General features: G+C 36.1%; 1 protein-coding gene across 2 annotated transcripts in view; it reads left to right on the forward strand.

Moving 5' to 3' along the window:
- The window catches only part of LOC149785537 (uncharacterized), a 236,648-nt gene that overhangs the window by 181,353 nt on the left and 29,940 nt on the right, over positions 1–25,355 (forward strand). The window lies entirely within an intron of this gene.

The following is a 25,355-nucleotide window of genomic DNA, read 5'->3' on the forward strand; positions in this document are numbered from 1 at the left end:
ATCGGCCTGGTGTCAGGATAATGTGACTGGGTGCAACATCATACTACATGTTTGCAGCATGATGCCCCAGTGCTATACATCACTATAAACTGCCACACTGCAGACATCGTAGCAATATGACTGAAAAATTATTCAAGCTACGTTAAAAATCCAATCACACACACACAATTCCATTCTACGATCCAGAACCAACACTAATTCCGTACTACAGTTCTTGCATTTCAATCCAATTTTGCTTTTGAAATGTAGTGCCACTCAATTCATAATGAACCCATTCATTTCAAACACTCGCAAATACATATTATTCCTGTCTACAACTGAAAAATATCTATATAAAAAAAACGTGTAACTGTGTTTTATGCAAGGGCATGGAGATGCACAAAAACTTGCACCTGAAGCTTGAATAAATCCCTGACTGTGGATAAGACTTTACCCATCGATTACCCCAGCTTGGGGATAAATTCCGACCGTGGCGATTTATTATATATCCTATGACTGCTCCAGCTTGAGGGCAAAATCCAAGCACATCCCTAAAAAGATAACAAGTATAGCGGCTCTTTACCTTCTGTAAATGCCACTTGAGCTTCCTGATGCTGTTGTATCTGCCATTTGACAGAATCACGAATGTGGATATATTTCTTAATTGCCTCTAGTTGTTGAGTTAGTTTAGCTGTATGAAATTCCTTTGTGCAGACTCACTCATTATTAATATTACAACAGTGATTTAATTACACATTACCTGTCAGCACACCGATGATAAGTCAGTTATTTTATAACACACCAACAAGCTTGCCCCTTGCACCCCCCCCCCCTTTTTTTTATTTGGGCACCTGTGGACATGAATCTGCAAGGCTCAAATTGTCATTTTTAATATAAGATCTCAACATTTTTAAGGCCTTAATTTTAAAGACATCCTTAAAACCCCCAAAAGGTTATCAACTGGATCACCAGCCTTCATTTAGAGTAACAGCAAGTATATATATATATTTAGGTCTAAGGAAACACAATAAAAATGTTTGATTTAACAATGACATATTTGCCTCAGGTCTGTGATCCTGAAGTGAATATTAACTGTCCATTTATTTTCTTGGCTTTTCTTTACTAGGAAATTGATTATAGAGATTTCTGCGATGGTGAAGGCAATGTAAAAATTGGTTACTATAACATACTTTTTACGCCATGTTTGAAAAAATAAATCCAATGGAAAGGTTATAGTCTGAAAATCTTCATTAAATTAAGTTAATATAGGGGAAAAAACTTTAAGAGTTCATAAATATTTTTCAGTGCTGAATAAAGATATAACATAACACTTTCTGCTGTGATTTTAATAGTTTCTGAGAGCATGAAAAATTTCTAGAACTATAATGTATAAATGTTTTCAAAAGATTATATTAATATGAGGGAAAAATCTGTTATGAAATAAACCGACAAGATCTTGTATGAATTCATGTTATCTTTAAATATGATATTTGTGTGAAAATATCTGGAAGAAAAAACAAGATGGTGCCACTCACACATACAATGTGGTTGCCACAGTAGCCATATTAAGAAACTTTTTATCGCTACTTCTGAATGGATAATTGTGTCAGCGTGTCAACATGTGTACAAAATACTTATGTTGATGTCTAGCAGGTCCTGAATGAGAATTATGGTGCTGTACAGACATCCTATAAGGCCACCAATGTGGCCATCCTGAAAATCTTGTTATAACTACTTCTCCTGAATGAATCGTCATATCAGTGAAAGACTTCTTATGTCTAGTTGGACGTAAATGAAAATAGTGCCAATCTAACCTCCAATATGGCTGTTTTAATGGGCATCTGGAAAACCCCTTCCTTGCTACTTCTCCTAGATGGCTGGTCATTTTGACATTGTGCTTTCACTAGATGACCTATTTGATGTCTGGTTGGCCGTAAATGGAACTATGCATATGGTTTTGATGTCTAGTTGGTCCTAAATGTGGTTTTTGCTGCTCATAAACTTCTAATGGTATTATAGTTGGTTCCTTAATGAAACTGCTGTACAAAATTAAAAGGCCTTCTGACTTTCTATCAAGTTGGATACAATTATCTTTACCAGCTAGGATTTCTTGATCCTCTTTTTTATACATCAACCCTTCACATATGTAGTTAGCTAAAACAGTATTTTGAACAATTAATTGCCCTCTTGCAAATAAAATCCCAATTGCATGCTTTTACCAGTGTGAGAGCTCCTTATATAAGTAGCTAAGTATTCAGTAACTGAATTTCCACATCCACATGCATCAACTCAGAATTAAAAGTTGCAAAACATATACAAATTTGAAAATCTTGAGACGTGTCACTTTGCATGGTGGGTGTTATGATTTAAATGCAACAAGGAAATTGAATTAGGGTTAATTTGTTTAAGCTGTATTCAATCATGGGGCCCTGGATTATAGAATGGTCTAGGCATACACATCACTAATCAACTCTCTCTAGTCCAACCAATGTGTGTATATGGGAAAGCTTGCCAGTAGCGTTATGTGTGTTGATTTCTTCCAATAAATATGTTGGCTGCCATGTAAAGTCTATGATGTCCTGAAAAATGGTGTTAAGCTCCATACAAGCAAGCTAAACAATCAATGATATAATGGAACAGTAGACACCATTTTAGCTAAATATGCCAAGAATTGATTTAGAGACTTGGTTAGTGATGATGACTTAAAATTGGCAAGGGATTAAAAAGATAAAACAAATGACCTTTCATGGCACTGTAATATAACAAATGAGGAAAAACAAAAGTTTATTGCATTTGAACCTTTTGTTTTTTCACAGTTTCAATTTAAGTCATAAGGCCCCTTATTTTGCCTTACCAAACATATAGCAAGTTATTACCTCAAACCCTAGCACTAATAATGCCTCACAAGTAAGCAGTCTTTTATGAAGTCTCAGGTCTGAGTATATGTCTAGCAATACTTATGTCCAGTTTGTTTATAAAATTGTTTCTCACATGGTACAGTTTTCAGAGAGACATGATAAATTCAACAAGTGTGGTAATGAAGGGACAGGCATTCTTTATTTATGTACACATCCCAAAGGGACATTGCTATGTTTGAATCAACACTGAACTGAAGAATGGAGCATCAGTTGCATCAATTAAAATATTGTGGCCCACACAAAATACTGCAAGGACTATAATCAATTTATGAGTGCAATGGGCATGAATTACTGTAGCAGACTGGAGGAAGTAATCCGAATTTATTAATATCTTGAAGCTAAATATAGTAAAGTTTTCATCTATAATCTGTGGAATCGTTTTTGCACACAGTTTGCAGGATTTGTCTTTGGGTCATTGTTTTTCTTTTTCTTCATCTTTCTAGCTTATGGTATCTTGATAAGTCTTATGGTGCCGTGCAACTGCACTTGATGATTACCACAACCAGTGACATTGTATCAAATCTTCTGGGATCAGATGATTCAATGCAAATTCCACATAACCTATCACCATCCTCATGTTTGCCATCTGACTTACTAAGTTATTTTGCCTAAATAATAATAAAAACAATCTGGTCTGATGTATTGATAGCGTTCTGAATGACCATAATATATTCTCTGTATCTACCCTAGAAAATCCTGAGTGGATCGCTGTTTGGTTTTAATAAACCAAAGTAATCCAATGAAAGGTATTTTACAGACACAAGTGTCTGTTTCCTGTATGCAGTGATTAAATGATAGTATTATGTCTTTATTTTTTTAAAACTGATGATACATATGATCACCTTCAATGTGCAATATTAGTTATGTTAATTAACGAGTGGGCAATATTTGAATTTCAAAGATAAAAGTGTATGCCATGATCACTTTAGTAGGATGATTTGTCAAGTGAGGTTATCTTTTCTGTTTGAATAAATATTGTTAACTAAACTATTTTCGCAAGTTATGACATAAGAATGATTCAAAGAAAGAAAATTCATTAAATTGAACATATAAAATGTAATACTGCAACAGAGTCTAGATGAACTATTTCTTCAGAGACACAATCCAGACTCTGTGGCAGCAAAATTATCAAATAGGACACAACTAAGAGACAATCACATTTTCAGTCACAATGGTTTGACAATTATCAATGGCTTGAATTCATTGACTGTGAAGGCAAAGTGATTTGCAGTTACTGCAAAAAAAGTTCCCAAACTGTCACAGATTTTAAATTCTACCAGTGGACTTGTAAGTGTAACTGACAAATTCAGGATTTAATCAAGCAAGTCTCATGATAGTATTATACCTAATAAAGCAAAATGTAGCACAGTATATTCATGACACTTAGGCCAGCATGTACAAAATATTCCTCAAGTTACAGTTGCTAGCACTCCACTAAGAAATGTCATTTTATAATAAATAAAAATGTAATGGAAAAAAAAAATCGATAAAGTGATTGCACTCTTTAACATAGCCTACTACCTAACTCAATAATGAAAATGATTTGGTTCATTATATCTTTGTGTTTTATGGAATAAATGCATACATCTCATTGAATTTTAGGCAAGAGACTGAACTTTTGGGTTAAGTTAAAATGTATGTGGAACAAATGCATTTTCTAAAACTACTTGTGTCAGTGTGCATTGTGACTTTTCTTTAAGATAACTCTAAATGGTACTGGGTATATATCATTTTCTTCAACTGCACACTGTTGTCTTCCATTTGATTTGATGACTTACAGCTATACTGTCTACACAGTAGGCCTCAGTATCAGGAAAAATTCTGTATACTTCAGTTACAGCTGAAATAAGTTTTGCATTAGTACCTGAATCAGACAAAAAAGGATGTGTTCTGGTGTGTGAATAGAAATGGCTAAAAGTAATATAGACAAAAGCCATAAGAGTACACAAGTTACATATGAAAACCACCAATTCACTTGCATGTGTGGCATAAAAGTTCAAAGATTTGCTTCATGTTTATTTGTGTACACACATTGTTCAACTCCTAAGATATTTTAAGAGCTATTTCTCTATTGTATGCATAATTCATTTACAAATGTGATTAGTGGGCCACACCGAAGGCCATACTATTAGTTCACTTGGCAATATGGTAACGTCAGCTGAAAAGCATAATCATCCATTAAAAGAGCATTATGATATGAACATTAGGTATTTAGAACATATAGATTTTTCTTTTCCAAATGGAGTCCAAGTAATTATTGCCCAATCCAGGTATAATTTTGTACACAAGTAAAGAACAAAATAAGATAAATCTTCATTTATTTGCAATTGACAATACACTTCTTAATGAATATACACTTTTACATTTATTTTGTATCACTTGAATAAACAATATTTCTTTCAGTTCATTTTAAACTTTTATTTTATATCACTTGAGTAAACAATATCTCTTTCGTTTCATTTAACACTTAGAAACAGGTTCTTCAAGTTACAATAATCAACTCTGGAAACAATAAACAAACAGGAACTTTTGACCTAATTATATTACATTTACTAGGGTTAAAACAATAAATTCCTTAACATAATAAATTAACAGTTCCAGTTAATCAAACACAAAATCATCTTTTATACAGGGTGTGAACTGTTAATATTTACAGGATAAAGCTTATAGTTTCCAAATTGATTGAAGCTTACATGTTGCAGTTGCTGGCACATATCTATTTCCAGCATGGTTTGCATACATTCCACCTTTAATAATTTTGTTACTTCCCTACCCCACCCCATTCAGTAACAAGTATCAAAAATCAGGCTCATTCTAAGGCAAAGTCTGTAACTTGTGTACCACAGTCATCAGAGTGACAAAGATGCAAAACTTTATGATGCCTGTCAAAGGAAGAAAACAGTTTGTTGTTTACCCAAGTTTTGAACCAGTTAACTTGAATTCTCAGACCATCAATTGCTACAGCCCCACTAATTACAATTGTTAGGGAATAATGAGAACTCACCTTCAGTTATCTGTGTATATATATAATTTTAATAACCAAGAATACCGGATGTCTGGGAACATTATAGCATCCAATGGTAACGTCAGAACTGAGATGAGAGAATTAAACAAGCATTGTACATGACATAATATATCCATAAACTATTGACTGGGAAAAATACTACAGAACACCATTTCTGCTGGCAGTAAGATGTTGAACCTATATGTCATAAATATCAGGTTGGACATCTAGGATCAGTAATATTCATAATGGGCAGTACCCACCCCCCACCCCCCACCCCCAAGTGAGAAGGGCCTGATTTGTAATCTAAGCCACCCAACCTATCACAGCCTTTATAGTACTTGAAACAAATATTAAGTAATAGTAAAACAAACTCTGAAAGTTATTAAAACCAATTTGTTATATTTCCATAACTCTGCATAGTTAACTGTGCAAGCAGACTTAAACATATCAGTGTATGACAGTTAAATTGAGCTATAGCATCGATTAACAGAAGCTACGAATTCATCAACAAGCAGTGAACAATCATCTTCACAATAAATGTCAAACATTAGCATCCATAAGCTGTCAAGACAAGCTGTTACACTGGATATATAATCATCCATTTATTTCAAACAAGCTGTGAAAAACGAACCTCACGTCCGCTATATGTACGCTGGCCATTGCAAAGGATGCTTTAATAGATTAATGTTTATCGTCGTGTCTTGACAACCATTTTGCGCGCGCACACCGGAAAGTCATGCTATATATTTGTTACTTGTGAACGTATTCGTGGGCAGTACGCTATATATTGTTCCCGGGGCCGTATTCGCGGGCAGAATGCTATATGTTTGTTCTTCGTGAACGTATTTTTGGGCAGTTACTTTGTCATCTTCAACCTAAAGGTCAAAACTGCCCATGAAATTTATATATCTGCCCACGAACCGAAAACATGAATAGGACTATAACATAAGTGTATATACTTATTTTCAACATATACATAATTACTATGTAAGAAATACAACCTATGTATATGTATTTTGATTTGAAATGTAAACTATATCATGTCCTTCCCGTAAACCCACTTTCGGGATGACTGCCCACAACGCACCTAAAACGTGTATATATATATATATATATATATATATATATATATATATATATATATATATATATATATATATACCCTGAATATTTTTGATGAAAATTCCAAGGGAACTACCAGCCCCCCAATTAAATAATATCGATGAAGTATTCTTATATGTGATTATGTTTTAACATATAAATAGAGACGGGTGTATGTAGGAAAGTGACTATTTCTTATATTTTGTTTAGTGCATAAAATTACGCTCTGCTTAGTTAATGTGATATTATGCAAGTAGAATTTAGAAATGTTGCATGTATATTCCATAATTTTGAAAACAATGTATCTATGTTTTTTTTTTGTATTATGCATTAGTGATTTTAGTAACCTTTTCTGATCGTGGTGTGTTAATCGGTAACAGAGTTAAGAAAAAGGAGATAAAATTTATGTTTATTTCAATGTCAGTTTTGCAAACAAATCGTACTTTTGAATGACAGTCTAGAACATTAAAGAATGCATTATGTTCATTAGAGTTCTGGTGTTGAAAAGAGCAGTACTGGTTGATTATATTTATACTACGTGGATAATACATTTGCTTAATTAAAAGATATATACAATCACATTTTGTCGGGACGTATAATTATATGCATGTATTGATGGAAACAGCAATACAAAAACTGCTGTCCCTAATGACGACAGACACCCTTAAAATGATATACATTTTACACTAACTGAAAAGGAAACAAAGTAGATACAAATGAATATTGCTGGTTTACACACACACACACACACACACACACACACACACACACACACTCTTTTAATGTGCACATACAACAGCTCTACTCAACGTAGATTTGAAAACAATACAAAAGGATGACAAAAACAAAATGTACAAAATTATTACTGTGCACACTCATTTATTATAGTAGAATATATAAAATATATCAAAATACTACATTCCCAGTGAGGGAAGAGTAAAATAAAAACAAATTTAATTTTGCCTATATGTCGTGAATTACGACGTGTTTCTAAGCATCCCTCTTTGCTTTGTCTGAAAACAATATGGCGGCAGACGGGCACATTGGTGTTATGGTCTATTTTTAGCAAAATGTTGAATTCAGTACAAACGCCATTACATAATGTCTTCTATTTATTTTATAACTCTGCTTTGGTAGCTCATTCACTTCTATTTTTTTCTGTCTCTTTGAAATGATATATTTCTCAACTAGATGAATTTGCCAATATTCTCTTCAGTTTGTTTTTCAGATTGAAAGTCTTGTGTTTTCATTTCTACCAGAAGTATTTTAATGAAACTTGACCATTTATTACAAACTTAAGATTCAGATAACGGTAGAATCTTGTGAGTATTTAATTGTTCAGCGCATTGAAATTAATGTTTAACTTTTAAAATATCTTCATTTAGTGTTACTCTGAACATATTCAGGATTTTTTTTTAAAAAAAGTCTTTCTTTAAATTCCTTTTGTAAATCTAGACTAATTTTATTTTATAAGAGAATGATCATGCCTATTTTATGGTTCAACATTGACATTTTCAATAAATGTGAGTATATTTTCCATAGAAGACAAAAGTCTATTCTGACTTGTTTTACTGGAGTTATTTATGTCCAAGTACAAATACGGGTCCGTATATTACTCTCTCTCTCTCTCTCTCTCTCTCTCTCTCCCTCTGTATATAGCAGCCAAACTTTGTGCTCAAGATTCAACTTTATAAGGCATTTTTTGGACCAGTTCTAAAACTTGAGTACATCATTCGTTAATTAGTCTGTTTCATCACAGTAAGATGACGAATTTGGCAAAAAGACGAGAAGATGTCGTCCCATCAACACTATTATTAACATTCATTACTTTTTATTTTCAGTTACTTAAATAATGTTCAAACCATTTTGACGGATTGCCAGAAATTCCGATTTATACCCATTTAAATATCAGACCCTTTTTTTAAATTGTCATAAAATACGTTACAGGATTTTAAAATTTTTTAAAAGTGATTTGCATATACAGAAATACGTTTGAATTTGTTGGAAGACTGTCTAGTAACCATAAAAGAAACACTGCCAAACCAATTTTTGGTATGAAAACAACTGCATATATATTTAGATGCATGTGATCCAAATATCTTTTCAGCACAATTTAGAAAGGATATCAGCCAATAAAAACAAACACGATGTACACCACCTTTTGTATACATAGGAAGAAAACGGGTTAAATTTACATTTATCGGGGAATATTTTATTATTCAATTTATTATATCATTCTACGATATTTTCAGATAAATTTTTCCATCATTACGTTACATGGACAATTATCGGCAACCACTAAATAATATTTATGTGCAAGATTAATTTTGGAATAATAATTATTGAAACTATGATTATGAGAATCAGGATTAAATACAATTCATGCTGATTTGCTCCTGCTATTTAAAACTGCAGTCATTTTTATCATATTAACATGTTTTTAATTCTTTTATCTAGCTGAGAAAATATATATTAGCCGCGAAGGAAAAGAAAACATGTGTGCTAGTATAATCTAAATAATAAACATTTGTGGAGAAAGTATCGTTAGTTGGCACTAAATGCACTGGATCAATCTAGTTCATCAAAAATGTTTGATCTATTCATTTCATTGTGCCTTCAGCCCGGCACGTTACAATATATTAATTTCAAACTTTGTTTCCTAATTAAGAATGCTGACCCAGTGTTTTATATAAATACTTATTAGTATATTTTTTAGATACTGCAAGAGCAAAAATGGCTTCCGCTTGGAATCTTATTCTGGATATTATTCATATATGGTCAAGTTATTACGCAAGCACGCTGAATGATGACCGTTGATGAGTCCAATTTGTTGATTGTCCTTTTTATTTTTGTAGATGCGTAGTTTAACACGTTCACTGAATATATCGAAGACACAAAACGACATCATTTTTATTACAACTGTGTTTTCCTTCACTTGATTCCATTCAATTAGCACTACTTTTGAATATTGTTTTAATAATAAATTTAGAATGCTAAATGCTTTAATATTGGTTTATTTGTTTTGTACATAGCTATAATCATTGTTTGTAAGGAATTGTTGTCCCCACAATGTCACGAGGGGCAAGGAAAATTCCAAGTGGCATATGGGTCATTAAGGCAAAGGTTATGGCCATGCACGCCACTTTAATTTTATAAAGCAAGAAGTACAATGGATGAAGCCACCAAGTTTGAAAGCAAATGTCATGCTTGTGGAATGTACTCGAAATAATATTTTATTAATGCGGTCGGAAACAAATAATCAATAATCTTAATGCATCTAATAAGTCATTGCAATTTCATATGGCCATAGTAAAGGTCGTACGTCCGGAGCTTGCTTAGGTCGAGGTTAGCCTGCCTGTATATACTGGGAGAATTAACGTCATGTTGGCATTTGTAGAATGAACGAAAGGAAGCTTGTCGCAAAATACTGAAACGCCGGGCCGGCAATCTGGAGCCACATTGTGTCCCCCGCCTCATGAGATTAATCCTGATCCACTTCCCTTATTCCTTGTCATTTCCAAATACTAAGTTATTTATCAGCTTGAAGAAATCTTTCTCAAAATTCTATGTCGTTTTGGTCCTGAAATAAGTGTTGAGCTGTAGATATGGGGCTATTCACGGGCCTTGATAAAACTCCAGTTTTCGGTGAATCTTCGTTACATGCATTCAGACCTTTCTATATAGCTATAGTTATTGGTAGTGATCGATGAATAATCTCTCCTTTCTTGAATTTAACCCCAGTTCTCTCACCAAACCGAGATTGAACAAGCTCAGGCAATGATCTTGAACCATCATTGCTTCAGGAACCACAAGATGGTTTCTGTGCGCGTCACGAAGCTCCATCGTAAACTCGAAATCCACTTCAAGAATGTAGCTCTTTGGCGAATACTCCATAATTTGTGCAGGATCTCGTGAATCCGACCACATATGCCGTCATATATAAGCCGTTGGCGAGCTCTGAATTATGGGTAGACGCCCTTGTAAAGAAAAGGCACAGCAGCATTTTTATCATGGTAGGTCATCCAGAGGTCGACTTTCCGCTGTTATAAGATGCACACATTGGGTTGTTTGTTTTCATATAACAGCGACCCACAATGGAACTACCATCAACGATTTCCTTCTCAGTAAATAAGTGCAAGTCCATGACTGCTAGTAGGTCATGGTTAACACCGGTCTTCTTTACGAATCCGTGACAACTCATACAAGGCGAACTATAATGTTGAGCTGGATAAAGCAGTTTGGGGGGGGGGGGGGCGGGCACAGAAAGCTTGACACCTCCGCTAGCAGAATTACATTGGCTTGTCCGTAGGGCCTTCGATAGTCGCCACCAGATTTGCTGACTGGACATTCTCGGAGACTTTTCAGGTTATACTTGCGCGGCTGAGTTAGTTGCAAAGACCTCTAACTGTGGAAGCAACGTTTCTTCGAATCGCTCCCAGCTACTCATGTGTTCCTATAGGCGGATTCACTAGTGAAGGAAAAGTACATTGATATGCTCATTGTGCCTCACCATGGCGCGAAATATCTTCTTAGGTAGTTTGTGAACTTGAGTCTGAAAGTAAACTGCAGTTTCCCAAGTGAGAACATCATGTAATTTTTATGTTGTTTGGAATGGCGCCGTAGTCCCGTGACGATGATATTTCGATGGCCTTTATGATCAGATGACCCTTTTTGGTCAAATTTCTTGACACGGAAGTGACAGTCTACAACTTCCTGAAGATCCATACAATTGTTTTCACTCAACACTCTCCATGAGAGGTTTCGAAACACTTCTTGGTCTCTTCTAGTTCAAGCTCGAGACTCTGTAGGAAAGTGTTAGCAACCCCATTGCCTCAGTATAACATTAGCTCCTTGGATATTCCATCATAGTGGACGACCAGATACCAGAAACTACATAGGAAATGGTCAGTGAGTTTATCTGGATTGTTGGTAATGAATGTTCCGTGCTTCAAAATTTTCATAATGTATAGTACACGCATCTGAATTTGGCGGTACTATGAAACACCGATGTCAACCACTTTGCAGCAGGCAAATGACCATTAAGACCTAGTAACATGTGGCAGGTAACTTAAAAACTATTACACAATTTGTTTTAGATATGTTGTTTAACTTTGAGATAATAAAGACAGTGATAAGCTTAAGCATCCCTAAGTTCCTTATTTTTGTTGAAGAACTCTGTGTTTAATGACAGGTCTAATACGTTTACTTTGCTATATATATGTTTAACGCAAAGTGTTGGTATAAAGCAACTTGATATACCAATAGTATTGGTATATCAAATTGTGATTGTCCCATGGCGTATGAATACGCATAATAAACATGTTTTTATAGCTATTAGGGTCTCTAGACATGGATATGAATTTCTTGGAAAATTACATTTGAAAGGGAGAAAATAACAAGAAAACGATTTTCATGTAAAATATTTTTTTTTTATAGAAACTAACATTTTTATTAAAAAGAACAACCATACTGCTAACATTGCTGTTTCCAGTCTCTCCCTTTGGCACAAATCAAGCACTGCAACCCTGTGGAAAAATAAAACAATGGTATCAGATAAGGAGCAAGATGAAGCAACATCTAATCTACTAAACTGTGAGTTAATTGGAAAGTTTGATAGAGACATGGCTGATAAATTTGTAAATGAAAATGATCATTATGTGTCCAAATGTACACATACATACATACATACATACATACATACAAGTATACATACACATACATACATAATTACATACATACATAAATAAATACATACATACATACATACATACATACATACATACAAGCATACATACATACATACATGCATACATACATACAAACATACAAGCATACATACATAATTACATACATACATACATACGCACGCACGCACACACATACAATCATACATACATACATACACATGCATAAATACATAATTAAATACATACATACGCACGCACGCACTCACGCATGCGCGCGCACACACGCGCGCACGCACACGCACGCATGCACACACTTACATACATACATACATACATACATACATACACACACACACATACATTCATACATGGGGCCCCGAGTGGTTGAGTGGTCTAAAGCGCTCTTCGTTACGGATCACTGCCATCTCACCTCTGTCTGCGTGGGTTCGAGTCTCGGATTCGGCTAATGTGGATATGTGAGAAAGCTTGCCAGTAGCTTCTCGCGGGTCGGTGGTTCTTTCCGGGGTTTTCCTGGGTTCTTCTTCCACCATTGATACTGGCCGCCATGTATAGCCTATCTTGTGCTGAAAAATGGCGTTAAACCCTACAACAACAACAACATACATACACACATACATACATACATACATACAATTCATACATACATACATGCACACATACATACTGATCATGCCCAGTTCGCTATTGTCACCAAAATTAAAACGTTCACCAGAGTAGGAAGGGAGATTTCTGACCAAATCATTACATTTGATTGCCAGGTTACTAACCAAATTAAACTTTCTTCTGGGGCACCAGACAGATGCCACCCCTCCCCCCACCCCATTTCCCCCCCCCCCCAAAAAAATATAAGTGTTTATGTGTGTTCATGTATCCCCTTAAGGTGTGTGTTGATTGCTTTTATTCGAAATTAATTTTGAATTTATATTTAGTTAAAACTAAAAATTTTGATGGAGTATTTATTTCCACCAGCGTATTCTAAAGGGTTGTTCATCCGTATCTGGCTTCAATTTCCAAGAACGGAATCCCTTCCCTATGTATAGTCAAGCGATCCTTGCAGAGGATCCCCCATGTCCTGTGTATGCTATGTGTACATTTGCTATATTGTTTGTGTGCTATACATCTATATGTAAGGACAGCAATAATACCACGGTTTCACCCCAGTTGTCTTATCATTAATAACTAATTTAAGAAAGAAAAGGGGTGGGAGATTTTTATTTTGTTTGAAGATTTTTTCCCCAATTTCTTTTTTGGATTTTGAAATCGTATTTTGAATTTTGAATGGGAAACGGTTGCTTAGTACATAATAATAAAAAAGTAATGTTTCGATGTGTGCAATTTTGTAAGACGTTTCACATTGTCGCTAGAAGAAAACCATACATGTTTCCAAAGGCATAAAGGTTTCGTTTTAAATACGGAACCACACTATCTTTATTTCGTTATCGTGCTTCTCCCTGTAAAATGACCATTAACCTTCATTTGTATGTAGTGATCTTCTTTTGGTGCCGATGTTTCCTACCATATATTAAAATTTATCACCAATTCAAAATATATCCGAAGGTCCTGATGTTAAAGATTAAAACAAAATGGGTTGTTTGTTAGCATGCTAGCTAGAGGAAAAAAACTTGGGATTATTATTCCTATTCACCCATATTTGTTTGTTTTGTCTGTCCATATCCTGGGGCTAGGTTTTTCCGGGACTCCTTTGTAGGCCTGTTCACTTCGCGCGGCGCCTTGTGACTTAGCCCTGCGGAGTCTGTGCCCCGTAATTCTTCTAGTCCTCAGGTTCCCTGTCCCTCTAGGTAAACTGCCAAGAGAAAATCCACGGAAGGTTAGCATTTTAATAAGGATAGTGAAGTTTCCCCCTTAAAATCCGTGATGTTTGTCAGTAATAAGCTCTGAAGGAACAATGCTTAAAAATAATTTACCAAAACTGACTCTTGTATTACTTTATATTTTCATGGGGTAAAAAGATGAGGTGGTGATTCCAGCCCGCGCTCAGGCTGTTACATACCCCTACTGGGCTGTAAACCGAAACCACCTCCCCATTCCCCCCCCACCACAATGTGATGTCCTGTAAACTCAGGTTACTTTCCTATATGTATAACCTGTCCACAGGTCATCATGATTTTTATAATATAGTCTGTAACTTTCATTAGTAAATCTATATCAACCGAAATTAAACTGGAAACGACATAACTCAGTCGGCGGGTGCAGTACCGGTGTTTCAGTTCAGCTGCCTAATAAATGTACAGGCGTCAAACCAGTTAGATTCGGTCATTCTTTTCTAGCCAGTCGATTCACTTCGTTCGACATCAGCCATTGGTATATGTAGCTGGTAAATATAGTGGTTTGAACAAATAACCTCTTGCGGGTGAAGATTTCATTGATGTCAACTTGATTTGTCTCGAGAAAAAAAGCCTCTGTATGTATATGCGTGAATTTTTAAACTGTAGAATGCGATGTGTGGAGTTCTCTACGGAGAACGCTATTATTGTTCACATAATATGGTTCACAATTATCTTCCTAGATACAATTTCGTGAGCAGTCTGATTAGCCCAGTTTCCAATCAGATTGCGGATCGGTAGATTCAAGTTTGGGTTATATAAATTTGAAAAGGATTGTTATGGAATGGAGTGGCTCGACTACTGTTGGTTAGCAAAGATGGGACTGGTCCAGACGCACACCGCACTTCGTAATGCTTCCTTTTCCTTTTCTGTTGGTTTGAACCGTTATGTTACAATTCAAATTCATTTGCATGCACCGAGTGTTCATTATAAGTCAGACGTTACAGAATCAGTTTCTCAGAGTGTAAAAAATTAGAGATGACATTGTACGTATATATATATATATATATATATATATATATATATATATATATATATATATATATATATATACAAACATCATTAATTGTCCGCGGCAAATATAGACGAAGTCGTCAACTTGCATTTCTAAACAGATGTTCATGTTCTTATTTATTATTTCTTTTTACAACATATATTATATCATAAACGTTCATACGGCTTCATCTTAGCTCGCCAAAGGTTTCTCGAGGAGTCTGACACACAAACATGGAGTTCAGATGAAGACGATATGAAAAGCTTTCAAAATGGGACATTGAAGAATTCATGATAAATTATCAGTTCTTTAAATCAATAAAGGCGGCCATTTGAACAATACGGACTATATGTTAGACCGTTATTAAGACTTAAATAAGGGCGAATCAAATTAACGTTATATGAATTCATTTTTATTCGCATTTTAAACTCACCAGTTTGAGTGAATATTATTCTAGCTACAAATTTCAGTTTTAGAAAAAGAAAAAATGCAACAAAAGCATTTACTGTAAAGGACAATTTGCAAATGAATAAAATTGTACGTTTCTGTTAAGCTGAACTTTAATCAAAACGTACGCTAATTACCATTCATTTAATTGTGCTCATCTGCAAACCTAAAATCAACTGGTCAAAGAAACCCATGTGACTAATGTTAAAAGTATAGCGAACCGTATCACATCTTTCAAAAATCTACTTACGCAAGTGAAAGTAGTTTATTTGTAAGGACACTAGAATCAATGTTCCCATCATATGCTTTGGCATGATAATTTGGATCGGATGGCTAAAGTTGTTAAACCTGTATATAAAGGCCACGCACGTCACGAGCAGACGACATATTTGAGCAGACGACCTTTGTATACGTGATATATGCATTAAATTATGTTCATATAGGTCTTTCTGTACCGCTTTAGATATATGGCCTCTGTAGCATGCGTAACTGTAAATAAAATCTCGGTATGCTTAAAGCTACAAAATGATAACAAATAAGGGTATCGTATACGAAATCTCGACCCAAAACACGCGAGATTCAACATACCTGTTAAAAATTATTTTCAATTGCTACATGCATGTCATAATTACCCAGTGTAATGCTTGGATATGCAGATATGCAGGCGCTAGGTGTAAGCAGGAAGGAAAACGTTAACTTTTTCCTGAATAAATTTTGGAAATAAGTCCTCAGATAGGCTGTTTATTGGAGGTAATATCTAAATTACTCCATTCCTTTCTTCAATTCAAAGACAATACGTTCCTGTCGGAATTACAAACTGATCACAAGCTGGCGCTCTGGCTCGCAATACTAATACTATTTTCCATCACAAGTTGAAAACAGACAATTTCTTGCAGATAAACCTGTTCATGTTTTTATTTAAGTTTTCAAGGGATTCTAAAAAAAGAAGCGGAAAATATAGACATTTTAGGACATTAGCCAGCAAATCAATTAACGTTATTGTTAGCTTTTCATATTCTTGGACCAAACTTTAATGCAGACATATTTGAAGTGACAAATTTAAACGAGGTTAATCCTCGGGTCGAACGGTCTGTACATGCACGAGTGAACCTGCAATAGGAATATTATCGACCTTTACAGTAAAATCAGGAAACAATCCTCAGACGTTATTCGTCGACATTAAGAACAATATTCTGAACTATTTTTGTACAAAGGAGCGAAAGAAGACACGATCACAATATTGTCGGTCTTTTCTGTTAGAAAATATGAATTGCATTCCGCCGAAGGCGAATTACCAAACTCATTAAATTGACGTGACTACCTATGTTATTTCTCGACTTGACGGAAATGGCCGAGAGCCGTTTTGATCGGATACACCTGATTATCATGCAAATGCTACAGAAGATGTGCATACAGATGTAGCTTGTATACCAAATGACGCCATGTGCACATTGCAAACCGTCCTAGCATTCACTGTTGCAACGGGATTGAGGTGACTTATACTTGGATGAAATATGCCTAAGTTTGTGGAAGTTGAGCTAACTCAATAGAGAGAGCAATGGACTAGTAATCCAAAGGTTATGGTTCGATATCAGACTAGTAATCCAAGGGTCGTGGTTCGATATCGGACTAGTAATCCAAGGGTCATGGTTCGATATCGGATCGACCTCCTCCTAGGCAAGATATAGCTAACATGGTTCCGTTAAAACTAACAAAAAAGAACCAACTCCCTACCCCTGAAAACAAAACAAAATAAAAAAGCAATTAAAAGCAACAACAAAAAAAGCAACAACCCCAAAACAAAAAAAACAGAAAACAAAATCGAGTGTTTCTTTTTTCAAGCATTAACTCGCTAGAGAACATCATTTCACTACGCATGTGCAAATAATTCCATAACGGTATTTCTTTAAGCTTTGCACACGGTTCTATTGTGAGTAGCCTAGTTTAGCGTACGACTGATTTCTCTAGGATTTACCTGCGATTTCTCTGTCTACGCTTCATCACTCTCACGAAGAATTTCTGATGATGGTAGATCATAAAATATCTTGGAGGGGTGGGTTTATACGCCGAAAACATGTATGTGAATATCCTGTGGAGCGGAACTCCAGGTGGGCAAAGTCTTTAGAGTTACTGCATTTGTAGCGTCTCCAAGGCATACTTTTCACTATAAATATGTACCTATAACTTACTTTACTCTAGGAAACGCTCCGCTTATTTCTAGCTTTCTTAGAGGAGGGGAGGATGGGCCTAGCTGCCCACAGCCGCCTCCACTCAGGTGTTCTGATTGGAATGAACCTCTGTTTAGTTTATTATTGCAAGTGTCATTCTTGATAAGCATTTTAAATGAAAAACTATCATTGGGCTTACGTCTTAATGAGTATTCCCACATGTTATTTCATATCCATCATTATAGAGATAGATATTTCCCGACAGCTGCAGCGCTGACGTCAGCTTAATTGATGCCATAAGCCAAGCCACGAATAACCGGTTTAATTTCCTACGGAACTTACGCATTGCTATACACCATTTCAATTGAGATTCTGTTGCTAAATCGAATCAGATTTCAATTTTTCAGTTCTCATCTATCCGTGACTTTCACTATTTCCATCGGTAAAACGTTTGGTTTACTTTTGTGACTATGAAAATCTTGGGAAATAGTAAACATCCAATGTATTGCTAGTTTTCGACCCCTATACAAATTGTAGCACAGCCGATGCATTGCAGTCATCAATAAAATTAATTCGTTTGGGGTCCGATATGATTCGAAGTCGTTCTTCTTTTTCTGTTTTTCAACTACTCACCTCTGTTCCGATTTATCGAGCATGCAAATGTCTGCTTGAGTAAAATTTTTCAATGCATACACTGTGTAACATTTGGGTGCTGATGCGTGTTCGCATGAAAGCTAGGTATTTCTTATAGAAAATATTTTTTTTGTCGTATTTGGTTTGATTTTAATTGATTATGACCCAAAATTCATTCCTATATGTGCTGATGTGATGTGATGTGAATTCGATTTTTAACGTAGCTTTAACTATTTTTCATATCGCTACGATGTCTGCAATGTGGCAGTTTATAGTGATGTCTAGCACTGGGGCATCATGCCGCAGAAATGTAGCTTGATGTCCCACCCAGTCACATTATCCTGACACCAGGCATGCCAGTCCTAACACTAACCTCTTAATGCTGAACGCCAAGCTAGGCAGCTGTTAGTACCATTTTTGTAAGTCTCTGGTATTACCCGGCCGGGGATCTAACCCACGACCTCCCGCATCCGAGGCGGACGCTCTAACCACTAGGCCACCGGAGCGATTCTAAATGTGCTGATTTTTTTGTATACGCGGATCACGAATTTATAAGATTTGTACTAAAACTTCTAAAGTTGTTTGTTTTTTCCATCTTGTTTCTTCTCATTTATGTATTGTGTATTAATTTAACATTGTATCATCATAAGACTTTCATGGTTTCTAACGGAATCGTACCTATAATAACTGACCAATCATAGTGCAAGAATTTTATTTCTGCGGCGCAAAAGTGATTCGATGATCTTGAATTGTTCCCATTTGAAAATATTATTTTTTCAGACTGCTGGAAGACATAAGCAAAAAGCGGTCGGACCTACAGACAATTGGAGACCTTTTGGATCAAACTAATGATAACCTTTCCGATAAACAGTAAGTTCTCTTTGGAATATTTATAATGCACCTTAGCAGCAGAGAGGGCGAACAAAAACACAAAAAATCGTTGAAAAAGTGTGTATTCAGCGTAAAACAACTTCATTTACCGTTATCGCCGATGTGTTTTCTTCTTTGTTGTAACTTCGTTGGAAAAATGCGCAATCGTTGGTGACAATTTGGAGGCATGCCCTCCCTGCTGCTTGCTGCGTCCCTTTTCGAAAACCAAAATCTTTATCGATGTATGAAAAAAAAAAAAAACATTTGCGCGTCTGCTGCCATAAATTTCCGGCTATAAATTAAAATTTTAAATTATCAATGTTGGAGAATCACATTCCACTAAATTTTTCCATAATGTTCAGGGGCATTGACCACCTCGATAAAAATCTTAAAACGTTTATCAAATACACGTATACGATCTCTTAATTTAAGTTTGATTTTATCGAGTATCTTATGTAACGGTTCAATCTCGTGAATTTGATTATATCTAACAATTATAATTTCACACTGTGTTGTAAGCATTTTAGGGATTTCCCACTCTGAGATTTCTATTTCTTGGCTGGTATTGCGTATACGTTTATCTATCATTTCTAATTCACAAATTTCATTTTCGAGTTTGTGAAAATCTTGCAAGTTCGCCACAACAAATCCTTCTCTCTCTCTTTCCAGACATAATGTTCGATCTCTTTCTCGTAGTAGACGCGCGTTCCATCTGTGAGATTGTCACGCAACTCTTTTACGCGTTCGTACATGCTAGTTAGTTTTTCCGGGTCCATCAAATTGAGACAGTATTTACTGTGTAAATTTTCAAGATGTGTTTTGATTGATGCTATAATTTTGTCGTTCATATATGTATATGATTTTGTCTAAATGTTTGTTATGTTCAGACAAAAAATGATTATGCAAAAAAGAACATTCGCGCGTCTGTTGTCATAAATTAAAAAATGAAGTTAACAATAATGGCAAATATCGGAGAAGCACATTCCGCTAGATTAGCTCGAGAGCGACTAGAAGCAATTAAAAAATTTCTTCCCGTGAGAGATTCTGTAAGACAAAAATTACAAGCGCGGCAACAAGCACAAGTTGAATATGCTACAGGCACAGAACAATTATTTAAACCCGTTACAACAGCTACTGAAAAAGCTGCAGCGGCCACTGAAAGAGCTATATGGGGAGATATTAAGGATGAGGAGGAGAGGAAAAAGCTGGGTATTATTCCTGTATTAAAACAAACCGCTGAGCAGACTGAAAACATAGAAGCGAGAACTAAAAAAACAAAAAAAACTTTTACGAGACCCTCCAACTGACATAGCTGCAGCTCAACCTCCGCCTGTCGGTGAAGAAATACTTGAAGGTATTGGACAAATTCGTACTGAACTTGCATCTAAACCAGTAAAGGAAAATATTAGACTGATTGCAAAATTTAATGAGGATTTTGTCGAAGATATTAGAAATACTACAATAGAAAAATTGCCTGAAAAAAATATTAATTAGTATATTTAATAAATCTAGTATCTTAAAAACCGGTTCTGAAAAGTAACTGATGATAATCTTATTAAATGGATATATCGCATATATAAAAGCAAAAAACAATCCAGAGATGATGATTTAGAATACAGAAGTCTTGATGAAGAAGTAAAGAGATTTTATAAAGAAACGCTGAAACAACTAGAACAACAACAACTCTCCCAGCAGGAACCTTCATATCAACTTCCTCCACCTCTGCCAGAGATAGAACAACAACAGTCTTCTTCACCGCAGCAAAATTTGATGTCGGAACTTAAAAGGTCTGAAAAAGCAAAAGGAGAAAGATCGCCCTTAAGACTATTTAAGAAAACAACAGAAGAAGGAGCAACTGGCAGTGGTTTGGGGAGTGGTCTTACTTGTCTTAACAATATCATCAATGACGTATCGCGGTTAGAAGTTCTCATCGGAGTAAGGCGAGCTGGAAATAACTCGCCAAAAATAATTAATGAAGCAGCTGATATCTGTCAGCGATTATTTCAAAATAATATTATGGATGCTAGTATATACCGAGAACTTATTGATGAGCTCGCGGACGGTGTTACCATCAGTGGCTACTACAGCGACTAGTTAAATAAATAACTAATTAAATAAAATTATCGTACACAATTCTCATCTTCGACCAGTCATGGTCAGAGTTGTAAATTCACGAGTACCCGTATACAGGATGACTTATGGAAATGGATTCGGTGATGTTGTTCGGGGTTTATTTGCGAGGATGGCTCCTAAAGCGATACCAATCGCAAAACAATTATCGATCAAAGCTATTGACGTTATTAAAGATAAAGCTCCTGGCGCTATTGGTAACGTTGCCAGTAAAGCGTTCTTGGCAATCAAGGACAGACTAGCAAGATTAATACGCAGGACTCCACCACCGGTGAAATTACCGAGTACCGAAGTGATGCCCACCGATGTTAGCAAAGTAATAAATCAAGCTGCAAATCAAAAACTATCGGCGCTGATAAATACAAGTCTGGCGGCGGGAGGTGGTCTTCGTTTTAGACGATAACAAATTATAATAAAATGTTTAAACATCAATCTGACACGGCGTTTGACATAGACGAACCGGTTCTTAAAAATGAATCAGTGCGTGATTTTCAGTACTATTCCTATGACGCACGAGAACCAGATCGACGAGGACGAATTGAATTACAGGTTCAGGATACAAGTAGATATTTCTTGCCCGCTGAAGCGTTTATTGAAGTAGCAGGTGAAATTATAAAAACAGATGATACAGCATACGGGGATGCGGTTAAAATCGGTTTTGTCAATAACGGAATTATGGCCCTGTTTGAAAGCTCTGCGTATCTCATTGACGGAAAAAAAAATCGAGTCAATCGAGGACAATGTTGCCATAGCGACAACAATAATAGGTTTAGCAAGATATTCTGATGATCATACAAGATCAGCTGGTCCGTCAATGATGTTTGTCAAGGATACTTCTAATTTTCCTAACAGTGATCAATACATTATTAGACGACCAAAAAACCGCACTGCTGCTGATATTGACGTGGAAGACATGATTATTAATGCTAATCAGGAATTGAATTTAGGTTTCTCTACACGCAGACAGATGTTAAGCGCTGGTCGTATAAATTTTTCATGTGTGATTCCACTATCGCATATCTTTGGATTTTGCAGAGATATCAGAAAGGTAATTTTCGGAGCCAAACATACGATTGTACTTTTTAGAAAAGGTGATGACAGTGATGCTTTATGGCGACCTATGGGTGACGCTGGTAAAGTAACGCTGAAAAAACTTTCGTTGTGGATGCCGGTAATGACTCCGGCAATTGCTGAAGAACAACGTCTACTTTTTTATGGATCAAGGTGGCAAATTGTTGTTATCATGGCTTATAGTAACCACGGATAGTATTCAAAGTGATAATAATGGTTTATTTACATGGCATGTAGCATCACAGCAGGGGGTTTCTGCACCGCGACATATTTTCATTGCTCTTCAAGATATTGCACGAAGAACACAACTACAAACACATATGATATTTGACCAACTCGGTGTTACTGACGTTTCTTTAAAAATAAACGGGCATCAAGAACCATCTGAAAATATACAATTAAATTTTGATAATTATCATGTTGCACGTGTATATCATCGTTTGACGAAATATCTAGCGCGTGATATAAGTATCGATACTGGTTTGCAAATATCACAATTGGATTTTATGGCACATTATCCAATCTGTTACTTTTCACTAGAGCATCTTGATTTAACTAAACAGTCTGTCGTTGATGTGCACTTTCGAGCTAATGTGAATAAAGGGGCTATAGCCGAGTACAGAGCAATTGCTGTTATACTTAGCGATAAGGCAATGTTACTTGAGGGTGTTGGTGGTCGAATGAGAGTCGTTGATGCACCAGTGGAAAACGTGTAGACAATTAGATCAATCGCGTTTATTATAAAAATGTCATATAGTCACGTTAATGTCACTCTGACTCCTGGCCAGGCTAAGAAATTACAATCGAAACATGCAAGTGTAGCCGGGGCGAAAATAACTTTGAAACAAGATCAGATTACTGGTGGTCCAAATAAGCTATCGTTGACTTAAACACAACTTAACCATTTTAACAAAGCAAAGCAAGCAAAGACTAGTGTCCAACTTTATTTTACTTCAACAGCCATCAAGGATATGGTTAAAACAGGTGGTGTATTTCCTCTTCTCGCAGTAATACCAGCACTGATAGCTTCCGCCGCTCCCGCAGTGGCAAAAGCAGCCGCGTTAGGAGCTGTTGGAACAGCTGCTGAATGGCATTAAAGAAAGCAACTGGAAAAGGATACAAAAAAGGACACGGCCTAAGACTTCCAGAAACTCCACACTCATGGTATCCCAAACGCCGCTGTTGAAAACAACACCGATGCCAAATTTTGATTTGCTCGATGCTGCCAAAAATATGAAAAATTTCAGAGGCGTCTTTATGCGAGATCAGTTACCACAACAACCGAATAATCCAGAAACTGGAGTCATTAATCTCGATGACAGCGATGGTCCAGGAACTCACTGGGTTGCTTACGCGATACATCCACGTGGAATTATCTATTTCGATTCGTATGGGTTAGCACCGCCAGTTAAATGTCTAAAATACGTGCAAAATACTCCATCCACAGTTTGGTATTCAACGCTACCAACACAAACACTAACCAATATGTGGCCGTGAAGTATTAAATGTTCTTGACGTGATATCAAAATCAACCAAACCACCTCACAAAGTCGTGCACGAGTATACCGCGGGTCGATTTAAACAATCCTTAAAGAATAATGGTTGATATTTACGGAAGATCTCTTCTCGCAAAGACAAAAAGCGCGAAGATGTAGATTTATCAAAATATGTGACCAAGGATGAAATCGACAATCTTTTATCGTTATCCGGGATAGACCCAGATGAGGTTGTTATTTTTCAGGACCGACACGGAAAACTAAAACTAGCGATATCAAATGGCATGAAATAATTCGTAGGGTTATTGGAGCTACTCCGGGTAACATCCCTGTGTTCACTGACAGCGGAAAAATCAGAGATTCGCTGATACCAATCGCGGCGTCAAGAGATGATACGCAGAAAGCTGCAGGGGAACGCTTAAAAAAGACCGGCGACACAATGACAGGTGAACTCAGCATGAACGGTAACAAAATAGTGGTTTTAAGAGATCCAACATCCCCAGAAGATGCCGCGACGAAAAATTATTTTGACACCGTTGACGGTAAATTATCCACGTTGCGGGCCGAGTATGATGTTCACTTAAACGCGTTTGCAAATCTTCGCAGAAACTTTAGAAAAATTAATGAAACCGGAGAGGAATTCTTTGGCACTCCGCACACTGTCGATATGAAACTTTCTGATATCAAGACCAACATTGACACGATCAAACAAACACAGCAAGATATCGTTACTCCCGGGCATATTACCAACATAGTATACACGGTATCATCTGGATTTGCAACATGGTCTAAACAAAATAATACTATCAAATATACAACAACAGTCACTGGAGTGTATAGACTGTCTGTGTTCAGTGCTGCGCGATTTGAGATATTTACAACGTATCCCTGGCGACATTCCACTGACAAGTTTTCCGGGGTTGTAACTATCATATTAAGCATGGGAACCGAAGAAACATTTATACTGGAAGCAGCCGATAAGAAATTAA

The sequence above is a fragment of the Sinohyriopsis cumingii genome, chromosome 13, assembly GCF_028554795.1.
Source record: "Sinohyriopsis cumingii isolate HCF-2022 chromosome 13, ASM2855479v2, whole genome shotgun sequence".
Taxonomy (NCBI): domain Eukaryota; kingdom Metazoa; phylum Mollusca; class Bivalvia; order Unionida; family Unionidae; genus Sinohyriopsis; species Sinohyriopsis cumingii.